General features: G+C 36.0%; 1 long non-coding RNA gene and 1 pseudogene across 1 annotated transcript; both read left to right on the top strand.

Moving 5' to 3' along the window:
• Positions 1 to 3,923: 3,923 nt before the first annotated feature.
• LOC126607874 (uncharacterized) lies at positions 3,924 to 5,992 on the top strand (annotated as a pseudogene).
• A 10,624-nt stretch (positions 5,993 to 16,616) lies between these two features.
• Positions 16,617 to 17,522, top strand: LOC126608769 (uncharacterized). Its single transcript, XR_007617963.1, has 2 exons — positions 16,617 to 17,065; positions 17,234 to 17,522. It is a non-coding gene; the product is annotated as an uncharacterized LOC126608769 (long non-coding RNA).
• The last annotated feature ends 5,034 nt before the right edge of the window (positions 17,523 to 22,556 follow it).

Here is a 22,556-nt window from a genome sequence, read left to right as displayed (position 1 = left end):
CATTGGATCGGATGAATTGAAGAAGATAAACAGACATAAATTAACCAGGGGTGTGTGAGAAGTAATTTAGGATGTGTGGATAGCACACCCCATTTTATATTAGAGCTTTTAAACGTTAAATTTTGGTTATCATGTTTTTATATATTAAGAATCTAACAATTTAAAACTTTATAACAACAATTTTCCATTTTCTTAGATAGGTGGGTCTCGTGTGTAGATCTCATCTCCTTTAAAAAATATGTGAAACAAACATATTAATTTTGTGTGTATAAATAGAATTATTAGTATGAAAATATGAGACAAAGTCTAAATTAGATTAATACTTAAATTAAATATCAACCTTATTATTTATCCATAATTTAAAGTCACAAAATCTAAGAAATATTTCATGCACTGTAGTATCGAATTTTTTGCATACTCACAATTAAATGCACATAAAATATGAGTTTGAAAAACCTAGGAGCTCTTAATTAGAATTTAGGTAGGATTCAAAAAATAAACTCCATTTATGCTCCAGTTAAATAACGAGAATGTTTAAGGTAAAGTAGGAGTAGCCGCAATTGAAGATAAGATGAAAGAAAATCGATTAAGGTGGTTTAAAAATGTGAACCAAAGACCTGCATATGGTCTAGTTAGAAAATGCGACTATGAGACGAAGGCTTAGGGCAAAAAGGGTAGAGGAAGACCTACAAAGACTTGGAAAGAAACTTTATGAACATATATGGAGTACTTGGAGCTAGTAAGAGACTTGGTGTAAAAACGAGTGCAGTGGCATTCTATGTTTCATATTGCCGACCTCACTTAGTGTGATAGTGCAAATCCTTATTGAGATTCTATAATATTTTTAGATAGTTTCTTGATTGTAATTGTATTCCTTGCAGTAAGATTCTCTATTTTTAGATAGTTTCTTGATTGTAATTGTATTCCTTGGAGTAAGATTCTCTCTTCCTAAACACTATATATAAGGCACAATAGATTAAGATAAAATACACCACAAAATTCACGAATTCTATTCTCTCTCTTACCGCCGGCTTCCAAATCCATCTCTCTATAATACCTTAGTAAAGTAGCGCTATAACATGTTATTAGCACGTTCCTACTATTGTGGTAAGGATCTAAAGGTTCTTCAAAGCGGTTCTTCTAAACTAGCATTCAAAGGCTTTCTTACCTTCATGCATCATGACATTCACACTCTACTATTCTTATTATTATTATTATTTTATCTAGTTTCCTACCTAAACTTAAATTTTTCTGACACTTTAGTACTTATGTCTTTCCATCAAATTCTCTATTAAGTGATGACGTGACATAACTATAGCCCACCATATTTGCCAAGAATTATCACTAGACACTGTGGGCTTGGATATACAAGAGAATCTCTCATCCACATGGCAAATATGGTGGATCAAAATTATACCATGTTATCACTTACAGAAAACCTGATAGAAAACTTAACTAAAATACTAAAGTGTTTAGAAAAATTAAAGTTTAGGTATGAAATTGAGACAAAAAAAAATATGCGAATATCAAAATACTTAAAGGTAATAAAGTGAGAATTGTTAAAAAAAATATATAAATTCATATTGGCTGCATCATATCTAGGTAGAAGTAGAATGTGTCTCCCGCACTAATCCAACACTCCATACTCAATAACTTTCGTATGACTCTGACCATAAAAATTAAAAATAAAAATAAAAAATCATTTTTCCATGAATATCAAAGCCATAAAGCTAATTTAGATCGACACTCACCCAATCCTGCATTAACAAGCCCAACCAAGAGGAGTGAAAGCTCATCAATAGCGGCATTAGCCCCAACCAAACGGACTTGGTGACCCATCAGGAATTGGAAATCACATTAGAGCAAGTCCACCCCTAAGGACTTTGCGCCAGCACCCAGCGCATTTATCCACTTAAGTGAACAGTAATAGACTGGAGTGAATAGTAATAGACCAAGGCATCTCCACCCCTAAAAAAATGCGCTGGCACCCAGCGCATTTATTTGGTGTGTTTTTTTTTTAAAGTTTATTTCGGATAAGATTTTTAACCAATTTCGGATAAAATTTCAAATAAACTTAAAAAAAATACACACTAAAATAAAATTACATACTCATCAAATAAACTTTAAAAAAAACACACTAAAATAAAATTACATAAACTCATCAAATAAACTATAAAAAAAAACACACTAAAATGAAATTACATAAACTCATCAAATACACTTTATTCTTCAACCACAAGCTTTTTGGTATTTTTTTTCACACAAAAAGTATATGAAAGCTTTGGTAGAAAGTGTAGAAAATATTGAAATGTGGTGTAAGGTGGAAGATGAGGGTTAGGTATTTATAGAATTTTTTTTTTTTTTTAACTTTTCTCTATTTTTTAATAATTTTTCTGTATTTTTTAATAAATTTTAATTTAGTTCATTAACGTGGACCGTTGATCTGTGATCGGACGGTCCATTTTAAAAGTCAAATTTAAATTTTTTTTACCGTTGGAAATCCAACGGTCTACAAAAAATAGCCGTTGGAAATTCAACGGCACTGAGGAGGGCCACGTAGCCCTATTCCGGGTGAACACAAGTGGGCTGACAAGCGGGCCCCGCCGCCTGCAACCCTGTCTGCTACTCGCGCACAGGCGCGATTCTGCTGCATGCGCCAGCCAATAGGCCGGCCTCTGGGTCTGTCCGAAATGGGCTGGCCTGTTGCCTGGCCTGGGCTGGGGGCTGGGACATTTTGTGGGCTGGAGCAAATTCACTGAGGGCTGGCTTGTTTTTTGGACTGAGGGCTGGGACATTTTGTTCCCAATGGAGTTGCTCTTAGGGGCTTAAATGAGTCCCAAATATCCTCAATAGGGACTCAATGCTGGCTAGGCTGAGAATTGTTTGATTTGAGCCACAAGACCAAAAGGTGACTAGTCATGATGGCATTCATCCCAACACCACTTGACTTGAACCCAGGAGCAACACGTTACACATCCTTACGGCTATGCGAAGTTTTTGTTCCGTTCGTGCCGTTTTTATAGAATAAGTTCGTCACTGTAAAAGTGCCAAAAAGTATATGTAAGCTCGCGTGAGAGAGAGAGGTGTGCAGGGATGATGGGTGTGCTGGGTGAGTGAGAGTGCAAGTGATTAGAATTACAGGCAAACCTCATACTTGCATAGTGCTGGGTTCAATCCAAGTGTAATGAATTGTACAAAACAAAAACAAACAAAATACTATTTCTTTGAAAGTTGCAGGCATTGACATGAGAGTAAGGACTGCAAAAAATGAAGGTGGTTCCAAGGAAAGCTGAGAAACTGAACCTAAACAATGCTGGGTTTTTGGCACAGAAGCGTCTTGCTCGCGGGTTGAGGTTCAATCACCCTGAAGCTGCAGTTCTCATAGCCACACAGGTGTGTTTTTAGCTCCAAAACTTGATCTTTTGTTATGGTAATGGGTTTTGTAAAGGAAACGTTTTTGTTTAGTGTTTGGGTTGGTAGATTTTGGAGTTTGTTCGAAATGGATAAATCTGTGGCGGAATTGATGGACATTGGGAGACAGCTGCTGGGAAGGTAATGGTGTGAAGTGTGAAATCCTATCAATTTGCCCTGTTTTTGTGTATGGGATGCTAATTCTGGATTCTGATTGTTGAGTAGCATCTTGGTTGCCTTCCCTTTTGCCCAATCAACGAATTTGTATCCCTAATTTCGTACCTCGGAATCATGCGTCTATTTGCTCAAGATTGATCTGCATATTTCTTTTTCAAACAGGGAACAAGTTCTTCCTGGTGTTCAATATCTTTTAGATATGGTGCAGGTATTATGCTCATTAAGGTTGCTTGTATATGTTTCGAAAAGCCTTAAACATAATGATGGCTGCTGAAAGTTTCTCATAACCCTGACATAACGTGCTGCCTAAAATCATTTTTATGAGTAAGATTTAAATGCACGTTGAAGGGATTTTTCCTGACGGGATCAAGTTAATCACCATTCACTATCCAATATCTAGGGATGACAGAAATCTGGAACTAGCTTTGAAGGATTCTTTGCTTCCTGGTATGGTATATAAGTCTGGCGGAGAGGACAAAACGTCCAAACCAAACAAGAGACAGCACTGCCGGGTCCACGACAGAGAAAATGTAGAAGGGGGGAAGGCATGGGCAGTTTGCAGTCGCAACTAGCCGCATCGGTGGAGGGAGGTTGGACAAAGTAGCTCGGATCCACCCCGAGGGGAACCAGAATGGTAGCATTGTCTCTTAACATCATAGATTAATCATAATTCCTTTATGGTTTTAAATTTTAGTAAACGCTTATGCTGAAAGCGCTTTTCTAACCTAGGAGGACTTGTGCTGAGACTACAATTTTGCCTTAAAGTATGCTTCAACATAAATAAGTGTGATGTACAATCAAGGAAGCCATCACCCAAATGTGTGTGTGTTGTAATTGCATGAACATTTAACTTTTGTTCCATGACAGTGATGCTATTTCTTGGTGGCAGTGTGGGATGGATGCGGATGCAACTGACAGGGCGCTGCTTCAATCGTCTAAACCATTCCTACACACTATTGTTTACTGTAATGAGCTTATTTCCGCTTTGTTAGCCAGCAAATTTCTGTTGCCAGACTCCACCTGCAGGTTTATACCCTAACTCATCGGCTAGTATGCGTACCGTTATAGTCATACACTTCCTATCTAACGTTACGTACCTTTTGGAACGAAATAACAGGCCGCGGCCAGAACAGATATAAAAGTGAGCGTTAGGATGTAAATACAGGAGAAGAGTTTCGGGTGGGTGCAGGACTAGCCGAGGCTTACAGTGTGACCTGGTGTGCTGTGGAGTATTTTGAAGCCAGCGGTTCTATCTTGCGCATGCTCTTGCAACACCACTCTCCTAACATTCCTCACTTTGGGAGGAAGCCATCTTATGTAACAATGGAAGAGCAGTAGAGGTTCTGTTAAATTACGGTGCAGAGATGGAAGTTCCAATTAAGACAACAAGTTCAGAAACTGACTGCCCCGTTCACATGGTGTCACGACTTGGATTAAATAAGATTCTTCAACGATTGATTGGTGCCTGGTGCAATATCAACTATCAACTCTCAGACAGAATCTGGAGAAACTGCACTAATGATCTGTGCCAGATAATAACCCCAGGAATGCCTTAAAAGCCTGGCTCCAGGCGCTGCTGATTTTGGCCTGGTGAATTCTGCTGGTCAGAGTGCAAGCGTAATAGCTGTGTCAGCAAGGTGGGCTCCTGGCTTCCAGCAAGCAGTTGTAGAGGTGATTCGCTCTGGTGAAATTGCTCAATCAAGTGATGCATCAATATTTTCTCCTCTAATGTTTGTGACTCAAGCAAACAATGTTGAGGCTTTGAAGAAACTGATTGAGGGGGCAGACGTTGATCTCAATGAGCAAGATGAAAGGGGATGCTCAGCTGCCATGATAGCTGCAGAGGGCGGTTAACTGGAAACTTTCAAATTGCTTATCGACGTTGGGGCTGACATAAACCTGCAGAATAAACATGGTCAGACGGTAATGGAACTATTCAATACAAATCACGACGGTGAAGAATTTGAAAAGTTGTTGCTTAAGAACACCCATCTCAAAAGGTACTTGATAGTCCTGTTGAGTTTTATGGGACTCTACATCAGGCAGCACAACACGGCCCCACAGATTTTGTTCATACATTTGATAAGCAGGGGCTCTGATGTGCTTCTGATGCCGATGGATACACTCCGTTGATGTTAGCAGCAAGAGAAGGCCACGCTACGCTGTGCGAGCTTTTGATTTCTTTAGGTGGAGAATGCGACATTGCGAACGCAGGACACGAGACAACACTCTTGTTTACAAGGAAAAGTGGGATTAAAAATGATGCAGAGAATTTGATATTGGAAGAGCTTGCAAGAAGGTGCGAGTCAGGTAAAGAAGCACGCAAAAATGCGGCAGAGGATCTCCACAAACCAACGATCCAAACAAACATCCAAACAAACACAAAAACAAAAAGAAAGATTGATTAAACAATTATATGAAAATCCAAACGGGAGCTTTCTCGATCGATCTGCATAATTCACCTGTCGAACCACCTCCGAGTGGCTTCTCCGTGGTTTACAAGAGTGCGAATGTAATAGATAAAATAAATTTACAAATTTGCAGAGGGTAATGATTCCGAACCCAATCATTCAATCACAAATTAAACAAATTTACTAGATTGGGGACAAAATCGATGAAATTGATACAGCGAGAGCATCGTTTTCGAACCTGAACATCTTGAATCGGGCATCGCGGCGGTGACCCACCTGAAAATGATGAACGGATTGCTGCAAATCCTTGGATAAATCGCTTGCGGTTGCAGACATTCGAGCGTTCAAAGAAGAAATCATGGAGAAGGCGAAGAATTAAAGGGAGGTGAAGGCTTCGAAGTCGCGCTCGCGTTCGCCATCGGTTTCATTGGAATTTGGGAGAGGATTTAGTAGAACAGTACTTTTTTAGTGCAGAGTTATCTGTTCGCCGGAATTTGGAGATTGTCGTGGTGGGATGGGAGCGTGGCTTTTCTTTTCTGGGTTTGAATTGCGGCAGTTTGGGGATGGAGACGGCAGCGTGAGGTTGATAACGGAGAGACTTGACAGTGTCCAGTTGGTGAAATTTTTAGTTGTGACGGTAACATGTTTACATGTAGGTAGTGAAAAATTTTATTTTTTTAAATTATTAATTTTTTAACTACTATTTATATAATAATATATGGTGTATCATCCGATATGAATGTCACATTGAAAAATTTCTCGTCCAGTTGGGTCAAGTGAGTAGACAAGTGTTACCAGATTAGAAAGGCCAATTTTTTTTAGGTGCAGCAGATTTGAATACTCAAGGACGTTTAAGTAAGAGCGGATTATAATATGTGATGATTTTTTTCATAGAACGATATTCTATATTTAACAAAAAGGGAATAATTTACGGTAACATAAATATTCAGTAAACATTACACTTACACAAATATTAAAAACAAAATTACACACTTGACCAAACAAACATAGCAGCTCATACATAGAGATCAAAAATATTAAAATTACACACCACGGACAAAATATAACAAGTCTTATGTGGAGAGATCCAAAATATTAAAATTACACACCACTGAATAAAACATAACAAGTCTTGCATGGAGATATAAATATAAAAAAAGTAGTTAGTCGGAAAAGACGACTCTTGTTCTAATACATTCAAAACCAGAGGAGGGGACCAGGCATTCTGCGGATAACTAGCTCTCTCTCCATCTTTCTACTGATCTGAAAATAACATTGGAAGAGAAAATAATTAAAAATAATTATTAATAAGATACTCATACGAAAAACAAAAGAAAGAGGTAACTAAAAACATTGGTTTAGGTTTGTTAATTTTTTGTTGCCAATTGTGGCATTTGCAATTTTTTCAGTGTATTTTGTATTTGAGCAACATCAACCGCTCCTATATTATATATACGCAAATCATAGTAAAATATGGAATACGTGTGGTGTACAGGTATTATTCGGTTTTTTTTTTTTAATTTGTATACATGTATAATATTTGTATAAATAATTTTGAGGCCAGAGATATACTCTAAAAAAGATGAACATGAATTAATTAAAAGGAAAAATAATGAAAATGACTTGAATACTTTGAGTTTTAACGATAAGGACAAAATAAAAGGTAAAGTGAATAGTACCATGATTGACTTTTTACAGTGAAAATATGGTTTTTCGTTAAAGTGAACAGTACCGGGAGTTTTCATTAAAGTTCCCATTAATTAAAATGATTTTTTCTATAAAATAATTATAAGAAGAAAGCATAAATCACTAAGGTTTTATACTTGGGTTAAAACGTAAAATTTAGGTTTTAAACTAACCCAATCCTTGTTGGGTCTAAAATAAATTTTGGGTTGAAACCTAAAATTTGGATAATTTTAAATTTTTAAATACAGTAAATCCAATGGCTGAGATAAAAAACGATCAAATCTAAAGGTAAAAAAAAATCCAACTGCTAAAACAATTGAAAAAAAAAATATTTGAATCAAAATTCACCAAAAAACTCTATAATACATGTTTTATATGATCCGTTAAGTGAATTTTTAACTTTTCTCAGAATCTAAATATTTGTAGGTTTAAATTTTTACAAAAATAAATTATGATAATCTACATAAATTTTATATTAAAAAATTACCAAAAAAAAAGCCTAAATTCATTCTTTAAGACCATCTCCAACCCTGGGCTAAAAGCCAAATTACCCCCCAAATTACCCCCCCAAACACTCTCCAATCCATGCTAAAATTTTAGGCTAAATGCCAAATGCTATTTCTGGGCCAAATACCCCCCAGCTTTCCCCCCGGGCTAAATGCGAAATGTTTATCGGAATTTAAATTTTTTTAGATTAAAATGTTCATAAAATTAATTTACAATAATCTACATATTTATTTTTAAAAAAAAAATTGATTTAAGAAAAAAATTTAGGCTAATTTCATTCTTTAATAATTCCGGGCTAAAATTTTAGGGTAGAAGGGTTGGAGCAGAAAAGATGTTTCTGGGCTAAAAGCTAAATTTTCCGGGCTAAAAAATTTGGCTTTTAGCCCAAGGGTTGGAGATGGTCTAATAATGTTGGGCTAAAATTTTAACCAAAAAAAAATTTATAGGTTAAAATCTAAATTTTTGGGTCACTCGGTACTACGGTCTGGTAATATTCCTCTTTACTTGGAAGTGAGAAGTCTTAGATTCGAATCTCGTGGATAACAAATTCGATACTAAATTCAGCTGCTCATTGTGTGGCTTAGCCGAACTTCTTCTCATTTTAGTGTAAAAATATCGATGTACTAAAAACAAAATCTAAATTTTTAGAGTTAAATTTTTTAAATTTTAACCCAAGAGTTCGTGATGATTCTTCTAGAAAAAGGTTAACATGTTCCACACACATAAATTAAGAAATGGTATAAGAAAAAAAAGCAAAAAAGTATGAACAGACTTTAATACCCAAATTTTAGTAGTTTCCTGTGATATAGTTCCAAAACAGAAAGTAGATGCCAGCTATGACATGTATCGCGCGGTCCCAGTTGTCAGATATGACACGGATAACCCGATCCCAGATGTCAGATATGACATGGATTGCGCGGTCCCAGACATTTCGAAATCTTAGGTTCAGCAACAATAGGACCGCCAGAAGAGGATTGAAGGAATAAAGCATTGGATTGTAAAATTGGGATGCAAGGATGCCACGCAGGGCGAGCCAATAGGTAGCCCACACTAAGCCAAGCCCCAACCAGATAACGAAGCGGTATATAAGTTGGGCGGAGAGGACAAAAAGTCCAAACCAAACAACAGACAGTGATGCTGTGGTCATGACAGAGAAAATGTAGAAAGGGGGAGGGCATGGGCAGTTATTCAATTTGCACTCGCAATTAGCCACATCGGCAGAGGGAGGTTTGACAAAGTAGCTCGGATCCACCCCAAGGGGAAACAAAATGGTAGCTAAGGTCAAGAGGATGGTCACAGTCAAATGTGGTTGCGGATATGGAGGCGGATTTAGAAGGGGTTTTTGGTTTTCATCGTCCGCCATAGTGGTGGTCAAAAGAGGCAGCTGGGAGAAGAAGGGGGAGAAAATAAGAAATGAGAGTTCAGGTGACGGTGAGGATGTGTTGAGTGGTGTTGTGGAGGAGGGAGGGAGGGAAGGAGGGAGGGAAGGAGGTGTTTGCGGTTTTATATCATCCGAGGAGATGGGATCTCATAGTGGTTACTGTGTAAGACACATGCAAAGTACATGAAAAGCAAAAGTCGTTCGCACTACTACTACAAAAGTTTGTATGACTTTAACACTAGTAAAAATTTTAATGACCTTCATTTTTAAAATGTTATTATAATAATATTATGATGTTTTTTTAGTTTTAACAATAAAGACAAAATAAATGATAAAGTGAATAGTATCAAAATTGACTTTTTAGTGTAAAAATATAATTTTTCGTTAAAATAAACAATACCAAAAACTTTTCGTTAAAGTTCTCAAAAAACAAATCCTCAAAAGCTCTCAAATCTCTTTGTCCTTAAACCCTAAAAGCTCAGTGCTCTTCTGATTATTTCAAACATGCTATCTTCTTTCCAAACCTATTCATCAATTATTCCATCCCATATTGTCAAATTATTGTCAAATCATTTCAAACATGCTATCTTCTTTCCAATCCTAATCATCACGGTTCGTGAAACGACAAAAACCCAAATCAACATATTGTCAAATTCTTCCATCCCATCATCATCAAACCACCGGTCGTTAATTCTTTTTTTTTTCTTTTAATTTATTTGATTTTTGACTTTTCAATTTGTGGGGAAGTGTGCAGTTCTGAAAACGACTGAATTTGCCATGACTACTCTCCCTCTCACCAGGTGTTCATAAAATTAGGAAGCTGATTTTTACACACATTTTATAGTTTTTTCCATATTTTTTCTTTGTTTCATGCCATCGGATTGAATAAATCAAACAAAAATAATGAACATGATTAACCAGGAGTGTGTAAGAAGTTATAAAAGGTGTGTGTTTATCATTTCCCTAAAATTAATTTCGGTGTAAGCTTCCGTTTTCTCTTATAACGGTTTTCGCCTTTTAAAGGTATGTGCTTTAACTTTTGTAAACCCTAATCTTTCTATATATTTATTTGTGCATGTATATATCTATGTATCAACATATATGCATTTTTATGGTCGGATTATTAGATTATTATTAGTTAGGTTCTGCTGTAGTGCTTGGAATTTTGCATTTGCTGGCATCTCCACTTTTGTAAGTTGTTCTATTTCTTTCATATTTTATTGTATATATTTCTTTGAAATTTTTAACTTGGTTTGATTTGTGCGTCATGGTAATTTTGTTTATCTTAATGTGATATGTTAACTTGGTTAGATTGTGACTTTCAATTTTGGGTTGTTTTGTGTGACTGTGAAGAGATAGAGAGGGTAGCCATGAGACGGGCATGTATAGTGTGAACTGGAAAGAGGGAGAGAGGAAGAGAGAAAGTTAACGACGGTTTGGTAGAAATTAATTTACAAAAGAGTTAATGTTTGCACAGTGGGTAGAGAACATGTTACGCTGATCGAATTTGAAAGGACCTTGAAGTTTGAAGACAGATTGGGTACCAAGCAGATAACTACGACCATGGTAAGTAATTTATATCATAGCTTATTTCTTCCATTTAATTGTGGATTAAGCATTCTTCTTAAATAACTATACTTTTGACTGAGCATACTTCTTTGTTCCAACTTCTTTCTGGCCTAAAGAGTAGCCTATTTGATTGTATTTAACTCTATATATCACTCAACTATAAGTTTCTTCGACTTTGAGATTTTTTATTGGTCATTGCTGATATTGCTGGAGGTGGATTATATGCCCTCCCATTTTCATACTTTTCGCATTCCTCTTGTTTGTGTGGTCACGATTAAGCCACGTTAATATTTTATATTAATTTTTTTACAAAAATAATAAAACAAAAAGTAATATGAATATAAAATGTTGACGTGACTTAACCGTGACTACACAAAACAAGAAGGGATGAGAAAAGTATGGACATGGAAATGCTGACAATCCACCTCCATTTATATAACATTGTTTATGTTCCTAACATTGTTGAAAACTAGGTGTTCAGAATATTGTCTAATCACTAATTATTTTCAATTAACAAATGTGTATAAAATGGTCGGGGTTATATTTCGGCGAGTTCAAGAATTTGTACATGCACTACCGGCAATTGGGGAGGCTGATAAGGGATACCTGCTTCTGCAGTCGTCATTGACAAATATAAACCATGAAAATTAATAGGTTTTTTTTATTAGCACCCCACTAAGTGTTGAATAAACCCTACATAATATTTTATTACTAAATAACTTATATACCCTAATATGCAATTACTATTTAGGCCATATATGTATTAAAAAAACAAAATTTATTTTCTGAATACACCCCAACTATTTGTCAATATGTATTCTAAGAGGCCTCGTTTGGCATGCCGTATAAAGCATCGGATAAGATAAATAATACGGGAGCAGTTGTTTAGTGCACTCTCGTACTAAAAAAGCACCCACTTAATTATCCGGCCCATCAAATTTTATACAGTTGACACCGTACTATTAAAACAGCCCAAAAGCTCGGGATAATTAGTCAGGGCGCTGTCCTCTCCAACTTCACGAAGCCGCCGTTAACGACTTCTCAAAGTGGGCCTTCGAGCAGTTCCTCGACGAGTTCTCCACCCCGGGCGCCACTCCTCTGCAGTCATTCGCCGACTAATTTCCCGTCTCGTCCGACGGAAAGCATACAGAGGAACAAAGAAGAGAGTGAAAGAGAGACAAAAGGAGACCAGTAGCGAAACAACATATTCCACAGGGATATACAGAAAGGGGCGGATGGAAGCTGAGGAATTCGCCAACTGGAGGCGTCACTCAGCTCTTCCCCTCCTCCAAATCGAATTTTGTCAATGTTTTTCCCCAACCTAATGCCCAAAATCACAGTCAGCCCCATTTTTCTCTCCGATGAGTGTTCTTGGTTTGTTGAAAAAAAAGGTGTCCTCTGTGAATTTCCTTCCAATTGTTTTTTAGGACTAATAGAAAACAAAGTCCCTTGTGTGAATTTTCTTGGTTTGTGGTGTGTTTTTTTTGCTGGGTTGATTTGTAGCTAAAAAAAAAAGAGAAGGATTGGGAAAAAAACGATGAGAATCTGAAAGGTGGGTTTTGCTGGGTTTCTTGTTGCTGCCTTTGTGGTGGGGTTTAGTTCAGGGGAGCAGACGGGGAAGAAGAAGAAGGGATAGAAAGGGAGGGAGTTTGGGGGGGGGGGGGTACGGCGGAGAGATCTGGAACAAGAGAGATGATTTCAGCTTTTTTTTTTTTTTTTAATTTTATTTTAAGTTTGATTCCTTCTATCCGGTATAATACCAAACACAGTATAAATAATACGGTCATTAATCCGATACTGCACCAAACGCCCGACTAATTTAGTCAGTACTATCCGATGGCTATTTATCCTATCCGACAGAAATAATCAGTACAGTCCGAGCTGCCAAACGAGGCCAGATTGTTTTCTTTCAAGCTCTTAAATATACTCTCACCTCCATTATAAAACAAAACCCTAACTAAAAGCACAACATAGTTAATGAAAAAAGAGGTTAATTTTGACGAATGAAACATGAAATCAATGTTTTGGAGGCTTCGACGTCGTCCGTAGCTCTGTCACTTGGGTATTGACTACAACATTTGTATAATTTGTAACTTCGACATAGATTCCAACATCTATATCATCCATAAGTTTGAAACTAAAATGTCATCTCCAACTTTTGTATTATTAGAATTTAAAAAAAAATGCATGTGCTTATATATTTCTTCATAAATACATCTCCTGACTTACATTTTCCTTTGCATGAAAATCATTTAAAATCTCTAATTGATATGCAAAGGGAACTTTTGGGTGGAGCTTTAGATACTAGGCATGAATCGTAACATTAAAATTTCTTTTTTGATCCTACAGTTGCCCAGAAATATTCAAAAATAAAATAAGCAAGAAAGACAATATGGGCATATACTTCTTCTCATAATGTGATCCACATATTTGAGAAATCTATGACTATCTTCTCCCCCAAAACTCTAGCACGTTCTTTGTAGAAAAACAAAGCATAAAAAACTATTTGAATAATTTAATTAAGGAAGAGTTTGATTGTAGGGTTTAAGTAGGGTGTGAGGTTTATGTAGAGGGGTGTGGGGTGTAAGGGTAGTATTGGAAAATAAGTGGGGTGTATTAAGATAAATTTTTAGTTAAAAAATAGATGTAGGGTGTATTAAGTATGTGGGGTGTAGTCAAAAAAATATGGGGTGTTAATAAAACAAGTCAATTAATATTGAATTATGTATTACTGAAATTAGTTTTTGTCGTGACACGTTTCCTTTGGTTGTGATTTGTTGCAGTTCAGAGAAAAAGCTACATGTACTCAATGGGAAATTGATGCATTAAGAATATAGTGGGTTGAGTATATTGATGACTTCATCCCAATAGGTAAAACATTAGACTAGCTAGTGTGTGAAATTTTAAATTAAGTGAATTTATAATTTTATTTTAGTTGGATAGCTCTGCACATTTTATTAAATGTGTTGATTGTGAGATTGTCTTTTGTAATACTTTGATAATGGAATCAATACTAGTTTATTTGAGGTAAATATCTTGCTTTCTAGATGGATTATGTTGTTTTCAAATTAAAAAATACATTACATATGTCATTAAACATATTTCAGGACATGTATTGAACGATTTATGACACACTTTATGTGCATATACCTAGGGGTGGGTTCGGTACGGTTACCGTACCAAAACCCTTGTACCAATTACCGTACTAAACTTTCGGTTTGGAAAAATCTATTACCATTACCGTACCAAACTTTCGGTATACCGAAGTTTGGTATTGCCAAAAGTTTGGTTGGCATGGTATGGCAATGGTAATTGCCATTTTGTTTTGGGACAAAATATGTTTTTGTTTTTTTAACCCAATTCAAGGGCAAAACTTTTTTTTTGTACCTTTATCTCATACATTATAGATTAAATTCATCTATTATTCATTATTCACAATTCACACACATAATAATTCAAATGAAGGATCAAGATTCATCATGAAAATTAAGCTTACAATCTAAATAAAAGTTACGAACCAAAACAAATAGAAGTTAACAATCCAAATAGAAATTAAAGTTTCAAACCAAATGAAAATTGGAAGTAAACTTCAAAAAGGAGAATTCATTGATCAGTTATTCAAGCTTGAGATGTCGAAGCTTTTGGAGGAGGCATTGAACCTGTAGAAGATTGAGTTTGTGTCAAGCTTACATTACAAACAAATAAAACATATTAATTAGTAGCAAGAAGAATTAAAGTTGAAAACCATTTAATAACAAATTTACTAAAAAAATTAAAGCATATCTTTCTTGTTTTCTCTTCTTCTATTTCCTTGTAAAATTGAAGCATATCTTCCGTTGGTCCTTATAGAAGTTTACTTCACATGCCCTAAGCCAACCACTAGTACACACTAGTGCCTCAATTATTTTAGGAGTCAAGGATACCCTAAAAGGGTTCACAACCCTCATCCATAGACTAAATGCATTTTCACTAGCAACAGTAGAAGTGGGGGTTACAAAGATATTTTGGCTATTTGTGAAAGAATTAGGAAGTCTTTTGTGTTTGATTTCCACAATTTTAAGAGATCAAAGTCACCAACAACAATGCTAATATAAATACGGTTTTATTTTCAAATTATTGGAATATTATAAATATGTGTTATATAATTATGTATTATATAAATTATAAATTATATTGTATTTTCGGTATGGTACGGTAATACCGTGGTAATTGTATCCATTACCAATACCGTACCATGAAATTTCGGTACGGTACAATACCGTACCATTACCGATTGGTACAAAAAATTTGGCACAAAATCGGTATGGCACGGTTGGCAATTCGGTTGGTACGGCAATTTGGCAAAAAAAATCCACCCCTACATATACCATGTTTAGTATACCATGATGCTTATTCCTTTGTTTATAACACATATTCCACGTCTCAAATTGAAATAGATGACGCGCTTTATTTAATTCAATGATGTTTGTTACGTGTTTCCATAAACTATATATGACATTGCGCGTATGTCATATTTAATATGTCATGACGCTCATTCATCGTTTATGAGATTTATTCCGCATCTTACTATTGCAAGGGGGTAGGACCCAAAACAGAGTAAGGGAAAAACAAAATCGTTCGATGTGGGATGAAAAGGAGGTCAAGATAGCTTTACTTTTGCCGGCACGTGTGTTGGAAAGGGCGGTGAAGTGGGCCTTATTATTACTCTTATTTAACAAAACAAAAATGGTCTTATTATTGCGAGTGGGTAGGATCCAAACAGAGTTAAGGGAAAAACAAAATCGTTCCTAAAGATGTCGGATGAAAAGGAGGTGAAGATAGCTACTTTTGCGGCCTGCAAATGTGTAGGACGCAAACAGGGAAAGGGAAACCAAAATCGTAATGACGTGTGTGGGATGAAGGGAGATGAATATGGGTTCATCTGTCTCTTACCTTTACGAGTAGAGGTGGGTTCGAAAAATCTAGACTAAAAACAGGAAAAAAAAAATACTAGACTAAGAGGTGATTTGGGAGTGAGGTGCTTTAAAAAAAAAACCCATGAAAAAAAGCTGTGAGGGTTTTAAGTGTTTGGTAAACTGAAAAAAAAGGGGCTTATTTTGGAAGTTGCTGTGAGAATAAGCTGAAATCAAAGGAAAAAGCTGAAGCTGCTATTTGCAGGTTTGGAAAACTGGTTTTTTTTCAAAGCACACGGAGCTACAGTGCTCTTTTAATGAAAAGACCCACTATCAGACTGTTTTTTTTCCAAAAGCACTTTTACAAAAAAGTTTACCAAACACTTTGCTGATTTATTTCACAGCCGCTTATTCTCACAGCACAACAGTTTTTTTTCAAAGCACAACAATACCAAACCAGTCCTAAAAACAGGACCAAGACCAAATAAACCGAACTGAAAAAACAAAAAGAATCGAAACTGTCAAACCGAAAAACTAAAACCGAACTGAAAAATATTTTAATTATAAAAAACACAAAAAAAATTATAACCAAGGGGGTCGACGAACCCATTCCTGATTGAGTATCTTTCACTTAAAACCATTTTGACAGTAAGTTTTTTCTTACTAATACCACTATGAGTAGCATATTTAAAAAACCTGGATCATAAATAATTGTTTAATAGGTTATCAATTCCCATCTTTCATCCCAATCCCAACTTTTCTTTAAGACTTTAATCCTAGCCACTTCGTTCCCAATTCCCATCTTTCATCATCCTCTTCTCTCTCTCTCTCTCTCTCCAACCAAACACAACCAAAACCCAGAAATCCCACCTCAGAAATCAAGCTCAACCACTTCCCCAACCTCCAATCCCACCTCCCCTCAGTTTTCGTGTCAAATCGGCAGAACTCACTGCCCAATTTCTTGGTGTGCTGTATTTGCTCACTATTGTTTGGCTGACTTGGTGGCCTCGAAGAGAAGCCTGCGGCAGCTTGTAAGTAGGATGCAGTTTCGGTTCTATTTATTGTGTTATTTGTTTCCTTTATATTTAGTATATTTGTATGTCATATAGAATTGAAGATTCTGGCTATTTCTTTCATGTTTTTACATTTAATCGTTTTATTGTCTACCGGATCTTCACATATAATACAACTGCATCAAGGTTTTATTGGTGGGGGCGAATGAGTTTTGTGTGGAGTTCGATGGAGGACGTCGACGTCTGCTTCTCTTTTTGTTGTTGGGGCTTGGTTGGTCTTCACCTCTGGTGTTTGTTGGTTGCTGGTTCATGGTCGCCGGAGCTTGCTTAACGTCGGCTAGGGTTTTCAGGTTTTTAGGTTTTTTTCTTTCTTTTTCGGTCTCAACCCTGGGTTTGGTTGTTGTTGTGCTGGCCCTTTTTTTGTTTGTGGTTAGTTGTGGCCTTTTGTTATGTACGTAACTTTCTAGTAATGAAAGTTTACTTTTTATCAAAAAAAAAAAAAATTCATGGAAAAAACCGAACTAGACCGAAATCGGATTGAAAAAAATCAAAAAAAAAAAAAAAAATCGAACTAAACCAAACAGTAATTTCGGTTTCATTTCTGGTTCCGACAAAAAACCGAATCAAATGGAACCGAACTCACCCTTATTTGCAAGTGTGAAGGATCCAAATAGTGTTGGCTTCCCAACTTCACTTGACTTAAACCTAGGAGCAACGGATCCTTGTGGCTATGCTGAGGTTTTGTTCTACGTATTACAATCTAGTGGTATTTTTTTTAATTTTAAGCGGGAGTTTTTATATTCGATTCTCGTCAAAGGCGAATTTGAACCGTATTATTGCTAATTCGTTGTGAGGCTAAACCTACCCTTCTCCTTGGTAAAAATAATATCGCTTGTTCAAAAAAAAAAAAAAGTTGCTCAGTTCGTGCCCTTTTTATAGAATAGAGCAAATTATACAAATCTACCTCAATTATAAGTCGCAGCACAATCTCATACTTTATATTTTAAACATTAGAATGTCGTACCTTAATTTATGAATATCAATTTATGAATTCGTTATAATGTTAGACCTCCATTAATTAATCTGTTAAATTGGACGTTAAGTGATGATGTGGCAAAAGGAGGTTCATATTTTTTTAACCTGGAAGACCACGTGAATAAAAAATAAAATTATAAAATAAAATAATTTTATGCTAAAAAAATTAAATAAGGCGGAAACTTTGGAAAATTGGCCATTTTTAAAGGCACAAAATAAATTTTAGCCAAGTTTTCTAAACTGTTATAATAATAATTACCCTTCCCTTTGTTGCCGTCTTCTTTTCCCGTCTCCTTTCTCACAAGCTTGATTTGAATCCTTTTGGATTTACTTATTTGAATTGATTGTTGGAAACTAGTTGTAAAAGGTTTGAGATTTTTAGTGATTGAAATGATTGAAGAAAAAACAATTTCAAAAGGGATGAAGACTTCTTCAAACCAATTCACCTTCGGCCGCAGAGAGTTCCTCCGAGAAATGAAGAACCTTCCATCATCGAAAATTGTGGCCCCGAAGAAGACAAAGAAGACCCACGAGAGCATCAACACCCGGTTTGCTCACGTAATGAAGTGTGGCAAGTACACAGTATCGGCTACAAGATGTCATCGATTCCCTCCGCAACTCCGATGGGAAGCTGGTTATCGTTTCCAACAATTGCCCACCTTTCTAGAAATCTAAGATCGAGTACTATATAATACATATGCTCGCCAAGGTTGGCGTTCACCACTACAATGGAAACAATCTTGAGCTTAGTACAACATGTGGAAAGTATATGCCCGGGACTTTCTTTTTTGCGCATTACTCATGCTTAAATAATGTTGAAGAAAAATAATCAAGAAAAAAAATGTTGAGAAGGGAAGAACTAAGACCTAGGGGTGGGTTAAAAAAACCGAAAACCGAAACTGAAACCGAAAAAATTGAACCGAACCGAATTCTTTTGGTTTGGTTTCGGTTTTAGTGGTCTAGAAATTGAACTGAACAGAATTAATTAAATTAATATATTTTTTTTTAATTTAATTATCTGTTTTGGGTAGTATTTTCTAAACCCAATTTGTAAGCTCAAATATGCCAAGTCCAATATGTTGCCAAACTTTAAACCCAAAATATTAAAAATAAAACATTTAGAAACTCTAAACCCAAACTTTAAGCCCAAAATATTGTTTCTTTACCCATATCTAGATTTTAATAAAAGAAAAAAAAAAAACAAGATGAAACATGAAAACAAGAGTAAACTGTACTATATGCATGCCACATTTCAAATATTATTTTGCATTGGATATGTATTTCTCTATGTATATCAAACCTGCAGCAAATAACAATCATTAGGATGATAATAGGCATATATTCCTTTCCCATCTCATTGATCTCCTATGCAATATATAACCCACCCACCCACGGATACTGCAAGGAAAACCGTAAGCTTCTCAGAGAGAATTTATAAATCACAGGTTGATGACTGTTCTCCGCTTGGATGGACGTCATGCCATGAGGATGGTTTTTCTTGCATACACAGAATAAGAGCCTATTGTTCCAGGTAGTCATGAAAACAACTTGATTTGATATTATTTGTTCGAGTAGCTAGGTTTCAGTAATATAGTTTATCACCCTATTTATCAAGTTTAAGGTCTAAACGATATTATGTTTTTGGGAATGATTTTAGGGCAGCTAAATAACATACCAATATCTAGATTTAAAAAAAAAAAAACAATTTTCATGGAAAAAACTGAACCGAACCGAAAAAAAATGAACCGAACCCAGCCCTAACACCCCTTGAGGTTTATCGTTTTTTCATAAAACCTCTTCAGGTTTGAAATATTACACTAACACCCTTTCACCTTTTGATTCACTTTCACATCCACCCCTCAAGGACCCCTTAAGGATGAAATTACCCTTGTAGTTAATTATTTAAAAGTAAAAATTAATAGATAAATAAATCAAATAAAAAAAATTACATTTGAACACTAGTAAAAACAAAAGAAATCCTCTTATAAGATTTATCAATGTGTGAAATCAGCATCTGGTTTCTCCAGAGGCTATTGATTTTCTAGATAAGCTCCTTCGATATGATCACCAGAAAAGGCTTATAGCAAAAGAAGCAATGGCTATGCATGTTATTAATGACTCCTTCAGTAAAAATGACCTTGCATATATGCCCCATTTGTCTTTGGGTGGAGTATGTGAACAGTATGAGATCAACAGGGAAAAATGTTTCTCTAGCTTAGGATGCTCATCGCCCCTTGTTTTCAAAGCTTTAATGCTGATGATATATGATATATATGCATTTAGGGTGCTGCCTAATAAATTGGTAATGAGGAAGGGATTCAATGGACTGGATCACCTCCGGATCTCAGCCTGTGGAGCCACATGACCACAACATCCCATCCTTCCATTTTTCATCATGTGGTCATGAATAATGAAAAATTCTCACACAAAACAAGGCAAGATGAAAATGAAAGACTGGAATGTTGTGGTCAAGTGGTTCCGCAGGCTAGGATCCAAAGGTGATCCTAGTCTGGATTCAATGATATAAATTAAAAGCCATGCATCTAGGGTTTCTTTTATTTTTTTTAATGTTTCATTGTAATATATTTTTTTAAAATTTAATTTATTTATTTATTAATTTTTATTTTTAAATAATTAACTACAAGGCTAATTTCGTCCTTAAGGGGTCCTTGAGGGGTGGATGTGAAAGTGAATCAAAAGGTGAAGGAGTGTTAGTGTAATGTTTCAAACTTGAGGAGGTTTTTGTGAAAAAACGATAAACTTCAAGGGGTGTTAAGTATAATTAATCCCAACTTTTGCATTTGAATAAAATTGCACTTTATTTTGTTGTGAGGGCATTTCAGTATATTAGCAATAAATTTGGTCAGAATTAATAAAGAGTGCTACTAAACCCACCTAATTATCTTATTTTTATACCCACATTATAAATTCACCCACTATGAAATATTAAAAAAAAAGTAATATGTTATTTCTACACCCACCATTATTCCTAAAATAACATTTAATATATTGAAATTCTTTTTTGATTTAAAAAAATATTAAAAAGAAACAATCGACCTCTCGTACTCGCCATCGAAGAGAGCAAAATAGGAGGGTGACGAGGAGAAAGAAGCAGGGGAAAGACAGAGAAACAGGGGACTAACATACTAAATGATCGGAGAGAGAGTGAGAAATGGGTCGGAGGTTGGATGTCTTTCTCTTAGTACTCTCCATCATGTGCGTGCATGTGCTGTTGGATCTGGTCATCTCTAGGTTGACCGACACGTAAGTCTTGTCCCCTCCCTCATTCCTTTGCAATTCACAGTTGTAGTTCATTCCCAGAATCCCTAATTCCATGAGTTGAATTGTGTTTTTTTTTTTGGTTTGATCAATGTTGTTGGAGACAGGGGATAGAGAAACGAGGTGGGGGAAAGGAAAAGTTCGCTAGGCCAATTTATTTATTATTTTTTTATTATAACTATAAGAACATTATAATGAATTTATAAATAGGGGTCTAAAAGTCCTTTTAATAAGAGTAATGTTGGTACCACACATATTGGGCCTCAGACTTTGACACATTGGGCCTCAACATTTAGGCCTTATTACCCAACCCATAATTATGTAAAAGGAGGAGCCCCTTATTCTATAAAAGGGGACTCCTCCCCCCTCACAAATCAGACTAGGGTATACCCCCAAAACAAGTCTCAAACAACTCAGAGACAACACTCTCTTTCTCTGGGAGACTCCCCCTCACACTTGTAATCCATACATCCATACAGAGAAATACAATCAACATCAGTGTGGACGTAACCCAAACATTAGGTTGAACCACGATACATCTTTGTGTTCTTGGGCGTTTGCATGATTCACGGTCGGATTTACGTTGTTCCAAGACCTTTCGGTTTTGTGCATCAACAAGTAAATATGTCATTAAATTTTTTATAAAAAGGTGGGTGAAGAAATAAGACATTGGGGTGGGCCTAGTAACACTCTTAATAAAATATATGAAAACTAGGCTAACATTCAACGGGTAGTGCATCACGTGTTTTTATGTAAGTGACGAGAAATTTTATTTTTTAAGTTATTAACTTTTTAATACACAATTCACACTATTGTATAGTGACATGTGGTGTACCCAGTGTTCTAAAAATCGGTCTAGGCGGCACCTAGGCGCTGAACGGCCAGTTACCGCCACGATTAAGCCCTAATCGGTCACAAAATCGGAAAGCATATTAGGCGGACGTCTGGGCGGGATTAGGCGGGACTAGGCGGGGCTGAGCGGGGTCTAGGCGGGCATATGTGGAGAACGGCGGAATCTAAAAAAAAATTTGTTGCAGAGCCCGACGTTGTGCGAGGAAGAAGATGAAGCTCTTTTGTCTGTTTAATTGCACGGTTTTATCATTAAGATGGTCCCCACCATCTTTTCATTTTACTTATTTTTAAATTCTTTTATTGTATTTCACTGTTGCTGCTAGTGCTAGGCGCAAGCCTAGGA

This window comes from Malus sylvestris, chromosome 16 (genome assembly GCF_916048215.2).
Source record: "Malus sylvestris chromosome 16, drMalSylv7.2, whole genome shotgun sequence".
In the NCBI taxonomy this organism is placed as follows: Eukaryota; Viridiplantae; Streptophyta; class Magnoliopsida; order Rosales; family Rosaceae; genus Malus; species Malus sylvestris.
Note: the sequence above shows the minus strand (reverse complement) of the source record. Positions and strands in the feature narration are given on the sequence as shown.